Source organism: Chenopodium quinoa, unplaced genomic scaffold (assembly GCF_001683475.1).
Source record: "Chenopodium quinoa cultivar QQ74 unplaced genomic scaffold, ASM168347v1, whole genome shotgun sequence".
Lineage (NCBI taxonomy): Eukaryota > Viridiplantae > Streptophyta > Magnoliopsida > Caryophyllales > Amaranthaceae > Chenopodium > Chenopodium quinoa.
In genome coordinates, this window is record NW_018742390.1 from 5,559,566 (window position 1) to 5,580,883 (window position 21,318).

General features: G+C 36.6%; 1 long non-coding RNA gene across 1 annotated transcript; it reads left to right on the forward strand.

Moving 5' to 3' along the window:
• Positions 1-7,864: 7,864 nt before the first annotated feature.
• LOC110699444 lies at positions 7,865-8,878 on the forward strand. The gene is made up of 3 exons (XR_002506895.1): positions 7,865-8,239; positions 8,364-8,452; positions 8,570-8,878. It is a non-coding gene; the product is annotated as an uncharacterized LOC110699444 (long non-coding RNA).
• The last annotated feature ends 12,440 nt before the right edge of the window (positions 8,879-21,318 follow it).

Consider the following 21,318-nt stretch of genomic DNA (forward strand, 5'->3'; position numbering starts at 1 on the left):
CCTTCCCCTTATTCACCCCATTTGAAAGCTTCCCTTAGTGAGGATGTGAGTGAGCCATCTGCATGTTTTAATGAGGGAGTTCATGAGGATGATGATGGTGAGTTTGAGAAATCAAGAGAAATTGAGAGTCCCTTGAGTGATGGTGAAAAAGTTATGAATGAAGAAAATGTCGATTTTGAGGATTCCAACACCCTTCCCCATCTTGATGAGTCTACCTTGCATGTTTGTGACCTTTCTATCCATGAGTCTTTGGACTCATTTGAGGTTATGGCTAGTATGTTGATTGAAGGTGTAACAAATCATTATAGCCTTCTGAGAGAGTTCATTGGCAATGTTTCATGGGAAAGGGTTGAGTTTGAGAGAAACCTTTATCCTTTCATGCATGGTTTAGAGACTCTAGGCTTTGAGGATCTTGAGGGAATTGTTGTTCATCGTTGTGATAGATAGGAGGATGAGGTTATTTCTATTGGGAAGTTTTTGTTTGAGGGAGATTTGAGTCATGAGCGTTCTTTTGAGGATTCTATGATTGATTTTCATGCCCTTATTCGTGATGTGGGGCTTTGTGAGACCCTTGTTTCTCCTCCCCTACCTCATGTCCATTTCTCAAGGAAATTTGACCACATCTCCTACTATCCCATGTTCCTCCCTTCTTTTGTCAAAGAGCCTATTGAGGACCCTCTCTTCTTTGATGAGACTCTTCCTTTTCATCCTCCCGTTATTGAGGAAATGGGTGATTGTGCCACCTAAATACTTTTTGAGGATTTTTTGCCTTATTTTTCTTCTTCTTTCTCTTCTTATATTCTTGATTTTTCTTTTGATTTTTCTTCCTTCTTTTGGCATCTTCCTCCTCACTTACGTGAAATAATCATGTTGCACGTCCTCCTTGCTTTATTTATCTACTTGTTACCATATGAAATGTGTAGTAGTGCATTTGATAAGCTCTTGCATTCGTTGCAATATTATTTACTAAAGCGGTCTTGCTTGGACGTTAAACAAGCCTTTCTCGGGAAGTAACCCGAGGTTTTTATTGCTTTCATTTCCTTTCTTTTTAGATTAGATTTTCTCTCATGGAAATGTTTGTGTGCCTTTTGCTAGTTACATGACTTGATATACACTTATGCATTGGTTTGGATCAAGAAACAAGGAATTTTGGCTCCTATTTTAGCTAGCATATGGAAACCAAGATTCAATTCAAAAGGAAATCGGCTTTGAAAGGTTAAATTGGTTCATTTGCGGGTATTTACACCCACCAATATCCGGTAATATCTTTCCTAGCTCTTTCTCTAATGATTGGTGACTTGTTGGACATGTGTTGGTTTGTTGGGTTGATCTCCTTCTTTTCCCCTCCCATGGACTCTTTGGTTTACGTTTGAGCATGTTGTCTCATTCAAGCTTGGGGGAGGGTATTCTATCATGCTTAGGTAGAATGTTGGTTCATATATGCCATGAACCTTTGTATATGCATTTCCATGTCTTTTCTTATATTTTAAAAAGTCCAAAAAGATTTTTGTTTACTTTCAAGGTAATTTTGGCAAAATGTGTTTTGTTAGTTCTTGTTTTGGACATTCTATTTCGGGACTTGTATTCTTGAATGTTTTTCTTCCTAAGTTGTAAATGTGTGCACGGTTTGAGAGTGTCATTGGTTGACTCTAGGATACTATATGCTAAGGTAGCCAGTTTAAGAACTTTTAGGGGTCCATGAAGCCTTAGTTCACTGGAATGTGGTAAGATGGAGTTGCTCTCTATAGTGGATTTGAAACCCTTGGTTGGTATTTGTTTGGTTATAATCCCTTGTGAGCTTCATTTGTTTTAGACTTCATCACCTTGTTGAGCGGCTATTTAGGATCCTTGACTGTGCATGTCTTAATCCTTGTTTTGACCTCTAGCTCCCAAGATCGTGACCGAGCCACTCTAGGGGAGGAAAAGGGCACATTTTCTCATTTTTCTTTATCTTCTTTGTGTTTTGTTACAAATTTGATTTTCTATTTTGCATTAACCTACTTGCTAGCCAATTTGAGCCTAATTTTCCCTTCCTTGTCTTAACCACATTACAAACCCAATGGCCTATGTTTACCAACCCTTTTAGTTAGTGAAGCATTGGCATGTGAGGTTTGAGTTTTGAGAGTATTAATCATGAGCAAGAAAACTCTGTGAATTGGTTTAAGTAAGGTCTTGAAAGTTGAGCTTGAAAAGAATATGCAAAAAAGTTTGAGAAGAAAGATGCAATTCAAGAAAATCAAATGAAGTTTCAAGAAAAAGTCGTCAATAGTTAAAAAAGGCAAGGACACCAAATAAGAGTTAAAAAAAATTCAAAAAATAAATAAAAAAAAACACAAAAAAAAACACAATAAAAAAAACACAAAAATATTTTAGTTGGTTTCGTTTTTCTTCCCTTGTTTAAGCATTGAGGACAATGCTTCGTTCAACCTCGGGGGGGAGCGTTACTTCGTTTTTGGTATATTTTGTGTTAGTGTTGAGTAAGCTTCGGGGAGATGGCATTATTGGTATTTTTGTTTGATATTTTGTGACTTCTTGAGTTTGTTTTTGAGGTTTTATCACCCTTTTGCTTCACTTAGGAAATATCACCAAAATTTTCAAATTTTTACCCCGCCTTGACCCCTAGCCTTACATTACAACCAATAAAAGACCCTTAGACTTTAGTGGGGTTAGGTCAAAGAACGGTGGAGGGAGATAGATTTCAAGCCTATGGAGAGAGTATGCGTAGTTGAGATGTCGGGATTACCTTCTCAAAGTTTTTCATTTCTTTATCTTTTTCCGCTTCCTTCGAGGGATCATGAGAAACTAGCTTAAGGGTTGATTTGAAGCTAGTGGAGAGAACGCGGCCCGATTGGTTGGGGCTAGGGTGGATTGAGTCCTCATTAGTTCTCTATGCTTAGCATATTCTATGTTTCAATCAATCATTGACATCTTGGAACGTGCATACATTTGTCTATTTAGAAAGGTTTGCATCCAGGTTTTCCTATGATAGGGATAACCAAGATGGCGCCGGGACGAGTGGTAGTGGTAGCTAGTTCCCTCATTTTTGTGTCGTTTTCCTCCATCCTTTATCTTATATGTGCTTGCTTTGTATTGATGGGATGTTGAGATGTATTTATGATTAGCTTAGGGGAACTTTACTTTTCTTAAGGGTTTGTCTCGGTGGCCAATATTGTTGTTGAGCTTGCCTTGTTTTCTTTTGCCTCTTTTTATGATGGTCTCTATCTTGATCTCTCTTTAATGGTGTTTGCTTTTCATGTCTATTTCTCTCATTCTAAATCTTGTTGTTGTGATGATTTTTCCTTGATGATGTGCATGTGTTGCTCCCACAAATCCAAAACCCCTCATATCCAAATCCCATGAATCCAAACCCTTGAATCCAAATTTTGTAGTTTAGTTCTTTGTAGTTAGTTTTGGTTAACTAGTTTTTATTTTCTTATCTTCACTTTTTGGTAAGTTTAGTTTAATTTTGCTTCATAGTTCCTTTTTATTTTGTTTTGAAGTTACTAACCGTTTTCTTTGTATATTTCCTTTTTCTACTTTTCTTCTCACATGGCTTTGATGATGATGATGCTATTGTCTTTGGAGCTCAACGAAGGTGGTCAATTCTACCACCTATTTTTATTAGAATTGCTCGGAAGCCGGTGAGATCTTTCTTATTTTTCTTTATCTGTTTTCTTTTCTTGGATGCATAGTTTATGATTAGTTTTAGGAGAAGTTGAATGGTTCGAGGATGGATGCTTATAACACCTAGACTTTTTGGGATCATTGGTAATGTTGTCAAATGATCACGTGTTTGTTGATTGGGAATTTTGTGTTAACTTGCTTCTTTGTTCCTTTCTTTCTTTTCCTACTTTTCCTTTATCTATGGTTTTCCATTTCTCTTTTCTTTTCTTTTATTTTTTTTTTCTTCTTGATTTTTGTTTGTGGCATGTTTTGAGGCTTTATTTTTCACTTTTTATCTTTTTTTTTAATTGGACTATATACAACTGATTTTTGCTTTTGAATGAACATCTTTCGAAGTGGTAATGGTATGCAGGGTTTGAGAGTATGCTTGGTTGACTCTAGGATAGGTGTATGCTAAGGTAGCATGTCTAAGAACTAGGCGGATCATGAAACCGGATTCTACTTTTTGTGGCATGTTTGTAGTTGCTTCCTATAGTTGATTTAACACCTATAGTGAGTTTTTGCTACATCCATGTGAGGTTCATCATTTCTCAAGCCTTCAACATTTATTTGCATGAGCGCCATGCATCCTTGACTATTGCGGACCTAATCTTGAATCTTGACTCATAATTCTGAAACACGAGACCGAACCATCTAGGGAGGACAAAGGCATCTTGTTAGGGTGTTACTTTTCTTTTTCTAGGTTTAATCTTTTTTATTTCTAGTTATCGGGTTCACATTTGCATACTTGATAACCATTTGTGCCTTTTCCCTTTTTTTCAAGCCACAACTTTAGAATTTTGAGCCTTTTGTTTCATGTTTTTCCCATTTTTGGTTTTTGTGAAGAAAATGATCATGTTCTTTGAGTTTGTGGTATATGAGTTTGGATACTGGTTATATTCGTAAGCAAGCTTGTGTTGTGTATATATTGTGAATAATGGCAATTGAATTAATGAAAAAAGCCGTCCAAAGTTAAAAAAAAAGGCAAGGACAATGAATAAAGTGAAAAATGAAACAATTGAAAAAAAATTAATATGAGAAAATGCAAAGCAAATTCAAAAAGCTTCTGAAATAAAAAATGAAATAAAAAATGAGAAAATTCAAAAATATCTTAATTTGAATTATTCTCCCTTTCAAAGCATTGAGGACAATGCTTCCTTTAAGCTTGGGGGAGAAGCTTTTACGCTTTTTGTATATATGATTGTGGTTATAGCTTTGAATAAGCTTGGGGGTGTTACTTTGTTTTTGATTGGTGATTACTTGATTGTGATTCTAATAAAGGGCCCGTTCTTTGCTTCACTATTAGGGATACCACCAAATTTTCAAATTTTAGCCTACCCTCACCCTTTTTCCCTTACGTTACAACCATTGGGAAAGACCTTTCGACCTAGAGGTTGAGTCATTTACAGAGGGAGGGAATTATGAATTAAATCCTAAAGAGAGGGGATGCAAAGAAAAGACGTTGAGTAGCCTAAAATAAGTTCTTTTCCGAATCCTTTGAGGAGCTATTAAGATTCTCATTAGAAGAAGATTTGAGACTATAGGGAGAACGCGGTAAGATCGAATGGGATGAAGGTGGATTGTGATAACTAGTTCTCTACGCTTAGCATATTCTATGTTACAATCAACCTCGGATATCTTGGAACGTGCATTCCCCTATTTTCTTAATGAAGTTGTTTATTCATTTGAAGTGTAGTCATTTTGTAAAGTCCAATTTGTGAAAGTTTTGATTTTGTTTTGAAAGGAATGGTGTCCTTCGAACAAGTGTATTATTCTGATAGTGGGTTCAGAATTATTAGAAATCTAATATATTCAGTAAGGTCAAGTGATCGGAATGCCTAGGTTGAGGTCGCTTACGATCAGTAATATTAATGTATAATTAATATTACAGCTTAATCTTGACTGAACCCTTCGGGTCACACCCAAGCAATTAGCAAACCAACTCGACGAATTAATTCGAAAGAAATTAATGAGTCACCCGAGTATTAAATATTTAGACGTTGGAAATTCGAGCTTAGAGCGTCGAAACCAAGCTTCGAAAGTCGAGTAAAAAATAGTAAAAGACGAGACGAAAAAATTCGTAATAAATCAACAATGACCAAAATACCCCTAGCGTCAGAACCCCGAGTGCTAGGGGATTAGGCAAGCTAGTAGCCCGCACCATGTGCGAAGCTTGCTAGCAAGCTACGACCAGCAGCCCGCACATGTGCGAGGCGTGCTAGCAGCAGCCTTCGGCAACAGCAACCCGCACATGTGTGCGTGGGTGTGCTGGCCGAATTGGCTGGCAGCAAGCAGCCCGCATGTGCGGGGCTTGGCTGGGCCGGGTAGCTAGGGTCGTGGTCATTGGGAATGTATGTGAGGGAGGCTTCAAGTGTGACGGACAAATGGCACAAGGAGAGGAAGGAGTGGGGAGCAAGTATGGTCCCCTCCTCTCCAAGTGGTCCTCACTTCCCTTTTGATACAATGATGACACTTGTTGATTTATTACTTGCTTGCTTATTTATTTTATTTTAGCTTTCAAATAAATTGTGGAATTTCATGATCCCACATTGATGGGATAGAAATTCCCACTCTCACTCCTCCCTATAAATACCCACCTTGGGTTTTTGGGGAGAGTGCTTGAGTATGAATTCAATAGAGCATTGCATTTGCAAAAACTCTTAAACTCCTATAAAACTCAGGTTTTGGTCGGACCTCGCTAACCTCGAGGTAAAGGACCTAAAAGTCGGTAGTTGTTTTGCGGGTGGATCTCCGTCGGAGGCTCTCGTGTTTTCGGGACTAAACTTTCAAGTAAGAGCCCAATTGGTCCGGCGAAGCACGCGACAAAGGTATATCCTATTTTGCCCTTTTGTGTTTATTTTATGCATTAGTGATATTATTTATTGCGAGGGTGATCCTTGGCTCGGGTTTTTTCCGCGGTGAGTAGGACTCACCAAACCCCAATAGCAATATCGGAGCCCCGCTCATTTATTTTTAATTATCACATTTTTCAAGGTACTTTTTATGGCTTAATTTTTCTGGTTATAAGTTGCTAATTAGATTAGTAGCTCGTTTTATCTATTTTAACCTCGTATTAGAGCTGACTTCAGCTCCTAACCCAGATTTCGACCCAAAAATAGTGAATTTTAGGTGGAAAAAGCGTTCTAAAAATGGTTTTACCCTTTTAGGACTCGGTTTTTAGTCAAAAAACGACCAGAAATGCATTTTTCGAGGGGGTTTTCGTTTTTACAAAAAAATTTAAGTCTTTCTAACCTTGAAAATTAATTGCATATTTATGGTGGTTATGTAATTGGTTCAATACATATTTTATATGCAATTTTAAACCTCTTTAGGAATGATTACTTGGTGGTATTTTGTGTTTGAAAGCTTGGTTTTATTTTTCACATAATTGCAAATTAATTGCATTAAGTGTTAAATTTTTGTTTTTGAGGCTTCTAAAGTGCTAAAGATTCAATCTTTAATTATGTTAAGTGATTGAAACTTTGAATTACTATATTCCATGATTTTTTAGTTGTTTGGAATCATAAAGTTTGAAACTTGTGATAGAAATTTGTTTATCTTCATATTGGAAGATATAATTTTTCAAGGATTCACAAGTATTAAAGTTGGAATCTTTATTGAACTTATGTTCATTTTTCCAACTTCCTTTTATTTTGTCAAAACTCAAGATTAATTTAAATTAATTAAATTAATAGTGAGTAATTTCCTTCTTATTTTTGTTGCACCAAGTTAAACCATTTTTTAAAGAATGGTTCTTGGAATAATTTTTGGTTTTATGGACTTGGATGAATTTATTTAAGTTGAACTTGTTATAATTTTCATTTTTCCTCATAATTAATTGATTCTAAAATTAATTTAGTAATTGATTAAAAATTTCACACAAAGTCGAGATTTTTCCAAATCAAGGCCTAAGAGCCCCAAGCATGCTCTCAGGCAGCCGAGTTGCTCACGCAACCCACATGGGGCTGTCGAGGCTGCTAGGCGCCTCGAAATGCTGCACATGTGTGTGGTGCACTACACCAAATAGGGGAAAATGGAGCACATGATACACAATTGTCAAGTTAGATAGACGATCCCTAGGAGTATATAGAACATCTATGTTAGCGGAATGTTTTGTATGTTGAATCATATAGAACGTCTGTCTCACATAACAGCTCTATTTGTTCTTTTATGAAAAGTGCCTTTACGATATAAAACGCCTTCTCACTTGACTGTTCTATTTTGTTTTGATATTTTTACTAAAAAAATTAAAAAAAAGGGGGAACCCTAACCGCTGTCTTCTTTTTTCTTATTTCTTTAACTTAATCGCCGCTCATAAAGTTTAATCTCTCATCTCCTTCCTCAAATCAAATATTTCCTCACTTCTCCTCCTTATCAGATTTAATTAACTCTAAATTTAAGAGGTAAAAATGTAAAATGAAGGAGTTATTTATATTCACTCACAATCATAGTGTTTCGTTTCGAAATTGAGTTGTTGGAATCCACAACAACTAGATCAGATTCGCACGAGTGGTTTGTATTCACTCAAAATCACATTTCCGCCATACCAAATCGGATCGTTTACAAGTAATTTCAGGTTTGTTCATTATATTCCACCTATTTAGCTAAATATACAATTTTCTCTATTTTTTAAGCCCAAATTAGGGGCTGATTTAAACCGATTAGAGTTTAATTTTGTTGGTTTGTGATGATTTTTGAAGCACATTCAAAGTTAAAATTGCATTATTTCAGAAGTTTGAATATACTACAGACAGGATAAGAGGAAGAGTGTGGAAAAGATTTGGGCCAGGTTAGAGTTTAATTTGGTTTGTTTGTGATGATTTTTTTTATTGATTTTTGTCTTTTCATTATTTAATCTGTTTGTATAGTTAATGTTTTAGATCTGATTAGTCTATTATTCCTGTAGGGGATACATAGTAATTTATAAAGTATTGAAGATTGAAGAACCTCTTCAATACGAAGGAGACTACCACGAGTATAATTGAATCAAGGTTGGCATTTCAAATTGAAGCTATGGACGATGGGGTAGCGTTTATGGAGCTAGTGGAATTGACTATATCTCTAATTTATACTATACTTGTATTAGTTTTGTATATCGAGTTTTGATTTTTTAATTTTAATTTTGTGAATTGTTTATACTCTGTAATTTTGAATTATAAGTGATTGAAGGTTAAGTTTGTTTACTTAATGAATTCATATGCTTTGTAGTTTCTGATTTTCCTTCATTATATTTCAGTTTCAGTTGCTCTTTTTTTTTCCCAATTTCAGTTTCTAGAACTATTAAAAAAAATAAGTTTCTAAAACACACAGTATGAATGTAGCAAGAAAATAGGGGACATTTTTTATTATAAAGATCAGTTAAGACAGCTTAACCGATCGATCTGTTTTATTTTTTATAAAGATCGGTTAAGACAGCTTAATCGATTTGTTTTCCTTCATATTTTTTCAATTTAAGGAAGAAAAAAGAGAACGGTTGTGACTAAGAACCGTTCTCTATCTTTCATTATACAAAACGCCTATTAGAACCGTTCTATATACTTTACCCATTGCTTAGCAGAGGAATGGTCCTAAAGCGTTCTATAAATCCTATTTTAACCGTTCTGTAAGCTCTTTTTTATAGTAGTGGTGGATGTTGCACGTGCAGCCCTTGGCGCACCATGGCAGCCTTATGGCTTGCCGTGGGTAAGCCGCGTAGGATGCTTGCATTTGAGCTTTCTTGAGGGTTTTTTTTGTGCATAGCTTTGTACATCATTAAGAGGAATATGCGTAGACATTGCTAGTGAAGCAATGTGGTGCAATGAGATCGTGCGAGTTGTGAGCACTCCAAATCTTAGTGCTAGGCACTTGGATATTTTAGACTACATAAAGTTTTGCTTATTTTGCCGTATTAATTATTTTATCAATCTAATTTGGTATTAATTATTTTAATAAATTTTGGAGGCTAGGCCTTGATTTTTATGAGCGGCATTCGTAAAATTTTATTTTGGCAAATAATTGGGTTTTACCAGCTTAATCAATTGGATTAATTAAGATGGATGCGTAATTTAGTGGGAGCTTCAAATATTAATTGCGCTTATTTACATAATCGGTTAAAACAACTTTGACTAGTTTTAATTAGGCGTGTTAATTGGACTAACCACCTAGATTAGTTACTAGTTATCGCGTGTTTATGCATTGTTACTTGTTTATCGTTGTAAAATGCATGGGCCATTCACAAATAGTGAATGGATGAATGGAATGTATATCTCTCACAAGTATTATGAAATTGCAACTAGTGGGACCCGATTAGGATAGAAAATACGGACTACGTGTCGTGATGTATTTTTGTAAATCTAAATACAGTCTACGTACCATTGAGTATTTTTGTACCTTAATATTTAGATTAATCCTAGTCGTAGATACTAGTAGTTGCATAATTTTTGGTTAATTTTTGAAGACGGAGTTTCTTGGAAGACGATGCCTTAAAGTTGCAAGTGAAAACTTTTTGAAGACTGGAAGAATTCAAGGGGTCATGCTAGTTGCCAATATGCATCTTATACTTATGCTTTATATATTTATGCTTGTGCTTATATATGAATGATATTTTGGATGCATGTGTAGGTTTTCAAAATGTTGTGATGATTAGTTAAGTTCACTTAAATAAACCAACATAGAAATCCTAGGTCCCTAATAATATTGAGTTAAAACTTGCATTTCCAAAACAACACTTGCAAACCGAATGGGTGTAATGGTGGGCTACGCCAAAGCGAGGCACCATTACTACTTTGAGGTTGGTAAGGCACACCGGGTGTGCAAGATGGTTTTGGTTTAACTCATCGTTATGAGTGACGAGTCCTCACATGCCGTGGCAAAAGAGATAAATCGTCAAGAGAGCATTAGATGCAACGATTATCTAACCAAGAGTGGCTTGGAGCCATTAGCAAAGAGTTGCTTACCTTAGAAGATTGAGTGTTAAGACAAGCCAAATCATGATTAACCACTCTTTGTTTCTTTGGATCTTGGAATCGACTTATTCTCGCCAAATGGGGAAAAATTTAAGGCGTGGATAAGACGTTTAATAAGATTGAATTTTGCATGAATGCTCTTAAGTTTCAAACTTATTATATTCTTGATAAATGGTTATACTTTGCACTTATATTTATAGTATTCTAAATCAAATAATATTGTTTTCATGATTGGTAAAGGAAATCTTTGAGGATAGTTCTGAAAGAAAGGAAAAGCATTTCTAAAATACAATTCTCATAAATGACTTTTACAACAAAGTCCGAAAGGACAGTTGGACATCATGTATTCAAAATACTAGGTAGTTTTGATAAAACATGAAGTGTTGAGTTGTGTAGGGAATATTTCAAGCATTACCCCAAACTTGAACCTCACTGTTTTCATACACTAAAGCACGGTGGCATCCAAAGGGAAGGAAGCTAGAGCAAAAGAGTCGCCAACAAATTTTAGGAACTTGTAAACCGTTCAAAGGGTGAAGGTTACACCCCTTAACGATCCAGAAAATCAATAACTCCAATAGGACTGGAACCAAGACTGGAAGTTCGGGTATGAAGGTACAAATCCAACCTAAAAGAGACTGAACCTGCCCTAATAATAGGCCTCTACTTTATTCTGATCATATTCATGTGCGCTTTTTGACTAACATGCAATCAATAGGATTAACCCTAAACCTGTTTAATCTATGTTGGTTGAATATTAATACACAAACAAATTTATTATTGGTGATCACTTGAATTATAATCATATTAACCCTAAACAAGATTATTAATTATCTTATTAAGCGTGATTACAAGTACAAATTCCCTTCAAACATCCATAAAAGGCTTGATCAAGCAATAACAATAAATATAACAAATATAAAGCAACATGATAATAATCATAATAATAACAATAATCATGATAATCATGTTAAAGCATAATAATAGCAAGATCCTAGGCATGATACTAACAAGACTAATAACCAACCCTAGCATGTCACTAAACATCAAAGATCAAATATATAGCCCTGACATGATACTAACATGAATGTTAGGAAAGACAGTAGGAAGCATCACAGAAATCATAATAAGCATATTTGATATTATAACCTTTACCCTAAACATGATACTAGGAATCATTGTTGTCATTAAAAACATTAAATTAAGGAAAACATCCAAACATGATACTAGAAATCAAAATAACAACCTAGACATGATTTTTATATCATAATATCAATAAATCAATTAAAGTACTTACTTGGATGCCTCGTATCTCTTTCTAATAACAAAATACAGACATTAGTAACTTCAAGGAAAATATAAAATTAAATAATTAAATGAAATAAAGATTTGGGGAAGTTTATACTAGATTTGAGACCAAACCCTCAGCAACCAAACCTTTCACGTCTAAGGTGAAGGCAACTTCGAATTATGATAGGTTTGTCTAGATCTTGTGAATGCGGAATTTTGTATTTGAGAAAAGGCTAGTTCGGAAAAGAGAGAGAAGATCAAGAATTTCTTGATGAAAGTTGGTGATTCAAAACGGAGGTTTTAGGAGGCTATTTATAAAGAAAATCAACCGGATATGATAAAAAACGAATCAGAGTTTCGAAAAGAATAAAACACGACGCTGTCGCCAAACACACGTCTGTCGCCCGACCCCAGATGTGTCGCCAGACGCTTGATCTGCCGCCTGGCGACATACGTGTCGTACGGCGCAGCAATCAATCTTTCCATGCGTTATCTTATTTTGATAAAATTTAAGCGTACGAGGGGGTAAAACTGTAATTCCCTTAAAAACACTTCTTTTGTTCCAATTAAAACTCTTAAAAGTCAATTTATCAATATTAATTAAATTAGGATTCAAAAGAACCTTCTAGAAGATTCTAGAAGACTATAATCAATCCTAATTGCATTAGGAATGAATAATCATAATAGACCCTCCTCTAGATCATTGGGCCGCATATAAGAATCAAACCGGGCCCAATTTAGTAATTTGGCCATAACTTCCTCATTATTCATCGGAATTGAGCTTATAATATATCATTGGAAAGATCTTTTCGAACCCGACCCAACTACACTATTATTGGACCCTTGACATGGACCAAACTAAACTGGATTGGCTGTTTTCACAAAATAGGTTTTCAAAAACAAAGAGAGAAAAGAATTAAAAACTAACCACAACACTAGACTTTCCACACTTTCACTTCATTCGATTATTATTTGACATGAAAGGTACTCATCACTGGGTTTGGTTTTAGGGAGACACAAATGGGTGTCTACAGAAGCCCCCACTTTGACTGAGTTAGGAGAAACATAAGTTTCGAAAACAAAAGTCAAAGTATCAATAGGGACGGAGAATGATTCAAAACGTTATGCGATCCTAAATCACTCTTGTAACGCCAATACCTACAAAACTAGCGTTAGTTAAAATTGATAAGAGAGTTAAGAAACACGTATCTTGCACCGTCGAGCACACGTCTCTGAAGGTAACCGATTTGTTTCATTTGCCGTTTTGACAACCTTCCATAAGCTAGGGAATGCCATCTTCCTGTTTTGATGTTCACTCGTCTCTGAACAATAGAGCTTTTTGTGATATGTCCATGCGTCTCTAAACAAAGAGCTTTGACGATCTTCCTTTAGCTAGGGGATATAGCCTGAAGACTGCTATGCCTGTAACTGCCTCCAATTTCCGCTGTGATAGTCTTCGAAAGACCACTACTTGTTAATCCTTAATGCTACTTGAATTTTGTTGTTGATGCTTTGGGTGATGACAATCCTTTTTTCTTTGGGAATAGTTGCCAACACAACTCTTGTATGATGTATGACAATCTAATTTAGGGAAAGTTGTCAATGCTATGTAACAATCCATCATTGGAAATGTTGCCACGATGAAGCGACAATCCGTATCTCGGAAAATTTGCCAAAATCCAATTTTGGGAAAAGTTGCCAATGCTTTGTAACAATCTTTCATAAGAACTTTGCTACGATCGACAATCCACATCTTGGAATTTAACTCTAGAAAGCAATCGACCTTGAAAATTTGCCAACGCTATGCGACAATCCTTTTAGGAAAATATTGCCACCATTGACAATCCATGTCTTGGAACATTTACAAAAAAGAGTCAACCGACAATCCACTTCGGGAAAATTTCCCACTTACTGAAATGAATGACAATCCACGTTGAGAAACCTTTGCCGAAATTTATGATGAGTAGAGACCTACGACAATCCTTTTAGGAAAATGTGCCATAGGGATTTGGGTGTATGACAATCCAATCTCGGAAAACTTGCCAATGAATGTATGACAATCCGAACTTGGAAAAATTTGCCAAACAGAGAAGGAGCACGAAAATCCACGCTTGGAAACTTTTCCAGAGATGACAATCCAATCTTGGAAAAATTGTCGTATAAGTGCTTGCTTTTGAACCGATCCCTTGGTGCTTGTAATGAGCCAATGCTTAGGCGCTTAAGCTAAGTGAGACGATCGTCATCAGGTCAATCGTAATCGAGCCGACTACTAATCATGTCAATTTTCTTATATGGGCTAACTGGCGTACCAATGAACCCGAAATTGTTGTATGAGGTCCGCACAATCTAATATGGGGGCCATGCATCTCATCACCACACCCGTGCTTGCTGGAAGACTCTGTTGCCGCGTTCTCGCTCTGTCGCCAGGAAACAGCCTGGTCATCTGGCGCTGCAATTGGGTCTTCCCTATTTTGCTCTTGCTGCTGCTGTTGCTTGGTTTTGCTCGGAACTTTGAACTTGGTCGTTTCCTTTCAACCAAATCTGCTCAAATTTTTTATAAATTAAAGCTCTTCATCTCTAATTTACTAACCTATGTAATTTTTGCCAGAGTTCCTCTCATCTTGGAAGAATCTCTTGTGTCATATTCGCGGTCTTTTCGAAAAAATCCGGGAATGTTCTTGCTTCATAGGATGCACCTGCATTTATGTTTTTTACTATAGGACTTTGCTTATATTTTTTAATTATCTTAGGGTTAACCTAAGGCTTAGTGTTGCTTGACTCATTGACTTGGCATGACTCAAGGTATAAACTTGACTTAATGATGACTCACTTCGTGTGACTTGTGTGTGCATAGTGTTAACTCAATGTGATAACACGACATGACTCAATGTTACATGACTCGTGTGTGCATTGTAATGTGATCGTGCGACTAGAAAATGAAAAAAGCAAAAAATTTCCGTCATTTTTGTGGAGGGTACCAACTTTCTCCCAAAAAATAAAGACGCAAAAAAAGAAAGAAGCGAAGTTTTTGAAGGTGCATTTTGAATGAGCTTAATCCGTTAACGTTGTCTCTCACAGTACAAGGATTATAACATCTTAGGCTATCCTGGTTGACTCGGCAATGAAAGTATTTAGGTAACTTAGGCGTGGAGGCTAAATACTTCATAATTTGTGATGTAATGATGATTGATCTTTATATGACAAGGCATGCTTCAGCGTTATGTTAAGATTTCATGACAAAGGGTTCCTAAGGGAAGTATATTTGGTCATGTATCTATGCAATGTGTTAAAGTGACACAAAGCTAGGCTACAAGGGCTAACTGTATGGAAAAATATTATATTGAGAAGAGTCAAATGATGGTGACTCTTTAGGCTAGGTAGGCTAATGATGTAGGGATCAAGCCCCCAAGTCTAGCTCTACATGAATAGAGATGAGCATTGGAGATCCTTTGATATGATCATTTATGAAATTAGATATGAATGAATTTTTATTACGGCCGCAACTTGATGTGAGGTTGCCTACGTATCCATTAGGAATCAGGCCAAACATAGCTCTAGCCAAACCTCACACAAGTGTGTGTATACCTCAAAGAGGTCTTTTAAGGGTTGTAACGTGGTTAGGCTAAAGGTTGAAGAACAAAGGGATAAAGGCTCAAGACCCTAGGTAATCCCCCAAGGAGTGCAACCTTGCTTTTGAAACTTTATATTTTTATGCTTGAGGCTTTTAACAATTTTTTAGCTCTCTTTTCTTTTTTTTGCTTTTGCGATTTTTTTTATAAGTGTGGGTAATCTCGATCATGCGATCTATCACTCACTTGGCATTCATGATTCTTAGGCACGGTACCAAGCACTCGATAAGAGACGCAATCTGAGACGTGTTCATATCAAAGACATTTTCATATCAAAGACATTGGATCACTTGCCCTTTTGTACACTTTTATTTATTTATTTTGCTTATTTTTTCTATTTTAATATTTTGAAAAAACTCAAGCTTTTGGGAATTGAAATAGGAAAATATAAAATCAAACAATTAAATTAAATAATTGAAATAGGAATTTGGGAAAGTGTAGACTAGATTTGAGACCAAACCCTCAGAAATCAAACCTTTCACGTCTAGGGAGAAGGCAACTTCAAATTATGCTAGATGTGTCTAGATCTTATGAATGCGGAATTTTGTATTTGAGAAAAGGCTAGCTTAGAAAAGAGAGAGAATATCAAGAATTTCTTTATTAGTGTGGGTTGGTGATTCTAAAATGGAGGTTTTAGGAGGCTATTTATAAAGAAAATCAACCGGATATGATAAAAAACGAATCAGAGTTTCGAAAAGAATAAAACACGACGCTGTCGCCAAACACGCGTCTGTCGCCAGACGTGTCGCCAGACACCAGGTTTGTCGCCAAGCAAAAGACGTGTCGTACGGTGCTGTAACCAGTCTTTCCACGCGTTTTCTTATTTTGATAAAATTAAGCGTACGAGGGGGTAAAACTGTAATTTCCTTAAAAACACTTCTTTTATTCCAATTAAAACTCTAAAAGTCAATTTATCAATGCTAATTAAATTAGGATTCAAAAGAAATTTCTAGAAGATTCTAGAAGACTATAATCAATCCTAACTACATTAGGAAAGATAAATCATAATAGGCCCTCCTCTAGATCATTGGGCCGCATATAAGAATCAAACCGGTCCCAGTTTAGTAATTTGGCCATAACTTCCTCATTATCCATCGGAATTGGGCTTATAATATATCATTGGAAAGCTCTTTTCGAACCCAACACAACTACACTATTATTAGACCCTTGCCATGAACCAAACTAAACTGGATTGACTATTTTCACAAAATAGGTTTTCAAAAACAGAGAGAGAAAAGAATTAAAAACTAACCGCAACACTAGACTTTCCACACTTTCACTTCATTCGATTATGATTAGACATGAAAGGTACTCATCACTGGGTTATGTTTTGGGGAGACACAAATGGGTGTCTACAAGTTGCAAACTCTAATTGTCAATATTTGTCAACAGACGTATCTTTTCGCTTCATACATAAATGAGTAGGACTCATTGATGTAGTAATTCAAGTCTGAATTGAAAGAAAAGATATAACTTTGTTTTATAGCGCTCTAGGTACCTTATTATGCCTAACAAAGTGTAAAAGTCAAGGCACTTAAATAAATGGTTCTAAAAGTAAGGCTATGATATATTCTACAATAAGAAATATAGGAAACAAGGAACGAAGAAAAGGAGAGATTCCATTTCAACCCATGAGTTCATGTTATTGTAGTTAACCTAGAAATTTGTTATCTTCACAAGTATGGGATGCTGCTTGAGTGTTCCACTTTGAAAGTGACCTCAAACTATTGAAGTTAAGCTAAGTTATCGACTTACAAGATTAGAATAAAGCAAGGAGAGCTACATAAGTTGTAAGGTCGTATGCTTTGTTTAAAGACCTTTTAAGCAAAAGGCTGGAACATGTAATGGTTATTATTATGTTCCAAAATCAGCAATTGATCCATTTACACACGGAAAGACTCACATTCAAAGTAAAAGCAATAGTTTCGAATTTATTTGAATGGCATGGTGTAGGGAATAATTTCAAGCGTTAACCCCTAGCTTGAACCCCACAGTGATCATACACTAAAGTACGGTGGCGTCCAAAATGGAAGAAGATAGAGAAAAAGAGTCGCCAACAAGTTTTAGGAACTTGTAAACCGTTCACAGGGTGAAGGTTACACCCCTTAACGATCCAAGAGATCGTCAACTCCATAAGGTCTTGAACCAAATAAGGGTTCGGGGATGAAGATAAAAATCCAACCTAAAAGAGATTACACCTGCCCTAATAATATGCCTCTACTTTATTCTGATCGTATTCATGTGCGCTTTTTGACTAACATGCAATCAATAGGATTAACCCTAAACCTGTTTAATCTATGTTGGTTGAACATTAATGCACAAACAAAACTATTATTGGCGATCACTTGAATTATAATCATATTAACCCTAACAAGATTATTAATTATCTTATTAAGCGTGATTACAAATACCAATTCCCTTTAAACATGCATAAAAGGTGTGAGCAAGCAATAACAATAAATAATCATCATAATAATTATAACAACTATAATCATAAATCATAAAGTATAATCATAATCATAATCATAAATCATAAAAATAATCATAATCATAAATCATAAAAAATCATAATAATAGCAAGATCCTAGGCATGATACTAACAAGATTAATAACAAACCCTAGCATGTCACTAAACAATAAAGATCAAATCTTTAACCCTAACATGATACTAACAATCATAAATATTAGGAAGAACATAGGAAGCATCATACTTTTAATCATACTTGATATTAAAGTTACCCTAGACATGATACTAGGAATCATAATAACAATATAAGCATGATTCTAAATAATAACATCAATAAAAACCATTAAAGTAATTACTTTGATGCCTCGTACCTCTTTCTAATAACACGTTAGTAACTTCAAGGATAATAATAATCAACAATTAAATTAAATATTGGAAATAGAGATTTGTGACCAAACCCTCAGAAATTAAAGCTTTCATGTCTAGAGCGAACGCAACTTCGAATATGGCTAGGTGTTTTTAAATCTAATGAATGCGGAATTTTTATATTTGAGAAAAGCTAGTTTAGAAAGAGAGAGAGAGAGAGAGAGAGAGATCAAGAGAATCTTGATGAGAGTTGGTAGATTGTAGATGAAAACTGGTTATCGATGAAGACTGGTTATTGAAAACGGAGTTTTTAACACGTTATTTTTAAAGAAAATCAACCAAAAAGAAAAAATATCAAAACAGAGTCCTGGTGCACGTAAAACTGAACTAGCGCCAACGCTGGCCATTGGCGCCAGGCGCCAACGTTAGCGCAAGGCGCCAAGCGTAGCGTTTGGCGCTGGTTCCGAAAATCACACGTTTTCTTAAAATCTGATAAAATTGCCGTACAGAAGGATAAAATCGTATTTCCCTCAAAAATGCTCTTTGATTTTAATTAAAACTCTGAAAAGTCAACAAAAGTCAATTTATCAATGCTAATTCAACTAGGAATGAAAAGAACCTTATAGAAGAATTTAGAAGACTAAAACCATTCCTAATTGCATTAGGAATTATAAATCCTATTAGGCCCTCCCCTAGATCATTGGGCCGCATATAAGACTCAAACCGGTCCCAGTTTACTAAATTGGCCATAACTTCCTCAATATTCATCGGAATTGGGCTTATAATATATCGTTGGAAAGCTCCTTTCAAGCCCCATCCAACTAAACTACTATTGGACCCATATCATGTACCAACCAAACTGGATTGGTTGTTTTCTTAAAATAAGTTTTCAAAAACAAAGAGAAGAGAAAAGAAATTAAAAACTATCCGCAACACTAGACTTTCCACACTTTCACTTCATTCGATTATGGTTTGACGTGAAAGGTACTCATCACCGGGTTTGGTTTTAGGGAGACATGAATGGGTGTCTACAGAAGCCCCTACTTTGACTGAGTTTGGAGAAACGCAAGTTTTGAAAACAAAAGTCAAAGTATCGATAGGGACGGAGAATGATTCAGAACGTTCTGCAATCCTAAATCACTCTTGTAACGCCGACACCTGCAAACTAGCGTTAGTTAAACAGATAAAAGAGTTAAGAAACGCGTATCTTGCACCGTCGAGCACACGTCTCTGAAAGTAACCGATTTGCTGCTGCTTTACTGTTGTTTTGATGACCTCCTGCCAAGAGAATGCCATCCTACTTGAAAACTACTACGCTTGTAACTGCTTCTAATATAGAAGACTGCTTTGCCTGAAACGATCCTCTCCCGCTATGATAATATTCCACGTCCAAGGGAATACCATCGTAGATTGTTTCGCTTAAAACAATCCCCATCCGCATTGATAATATTCCACGTCCAAGGGAATACCATCGAAGATTGCTTCGCTTGAAACAATATTCTTTCGCATTATAACCATCTTCCACGTCTAAGGGGAACATGGTCGAAGACAACTTCGCTTGAAATTACCTTCAGATGTTTGTGACAACTCTCCGCAATCTAGGGAATTCCATCAAAGATATCCTCGCTTGAAGCTATCCTCATTTGTTGCGATAATTTTCCAAAGGAAATTACCGAAGATCTCCGCTTGTCGATCTTTAAAAGCTCGCTTGAACTTTGCTCTCGCTATGCCTGTACGTCAGTGCTTTTGCTGCTTCTGAACCTAAACGTTGGTGCCTTTTGCGAATGAACCACTACGTCGGTGTCTTTTGTTAATGAGCCAATGCTTAGGCGCTTTAAGCTAAGTGAGACGATCTTTCATCAGGTCGATCACTTTGTGCAATCAAGCTGATTACTAAAAATCGTGTCAAATTGCTTAGAGGGGATAACTAGCGTACCAAGGAACCCAAAATATATTGCAAAGAGGTAGAACAACCTCACTGAGTGGCCGAGTGTTCTGGCGCCGCTGAAAAAGCATCAGCGCAACACAACTACCCTTAGCGTCAGGCGCTGGGATTGGCGCTAGGCGCCAAGCCTGATTTTTGACGCCAAAGCCTAGCGCTTGGCGCCATAACGAGACTTTCCTTAAATACCCCTTTCTTCTTCATTTTTGCTGTTTTGCTTGTCGTGCCTTGCTCGAAAAACCGCAGAATTTCATTTACTTCGTTCTTGCTCGTTTCTCACCCAAATTCACTCAAATTTGTTGCAAATCAAAGCTCTTTTTTATACATTTTCCCGATCTATGGTTGCCTCCAGCGGGGGTCACCACGTAGTGCGTGCTCTGGTGGAGTTCTTCTAGGACACCACCAACACTTTTCACTTTCCTTGGGGTGAGATGATGGTCACTCCTACCGACTTCAATCTCGTCATAATACTGGAGTTCAGCTCTGTGCCACTGCCGTTCGACAGTGGGATCGACGTCTTTTCTCCCGAGGTCGAGGAGCTGTTGGGGCCGATTACCATTCGGGCCCGAGCTGAGGTCGAGTCGTCTTAGTTCAGTGCTAGGGGATTCGCCGCTCGACTCTGGCAGCGGCTTTCGATGATGGTGTGACCACCCGAGAGCACTGGCTGCACATATTTGCGCTTATTTTGTTGTCTGGGACGTTCTCCCATGACAAGGGTAGTAGGGCGCTGCTTTACTATCTTCCTGTTGTCCGCGATCTACACCGGATTGGGACTTATGACTGGGCCAGCTTGGCCTATGCTGACTTTATTCGTGCACTGAGGGACTCGTGTCGACAACGGTCCTTTGGGACGAATGTTGCTTTGTCCGGCTTTTGGAGGGTCGTAGAGGTAAACATTTATTCCTTATGAAGTTTAGCTCTAAAGTTTAGGTAGCACTTGCTTATAATTTTAACTTCTTGTAGATCTGGTTCTACGAGTACTTCCCTTCTGCTGCGCCGGCTAGACCGTCGCCGTGCGGG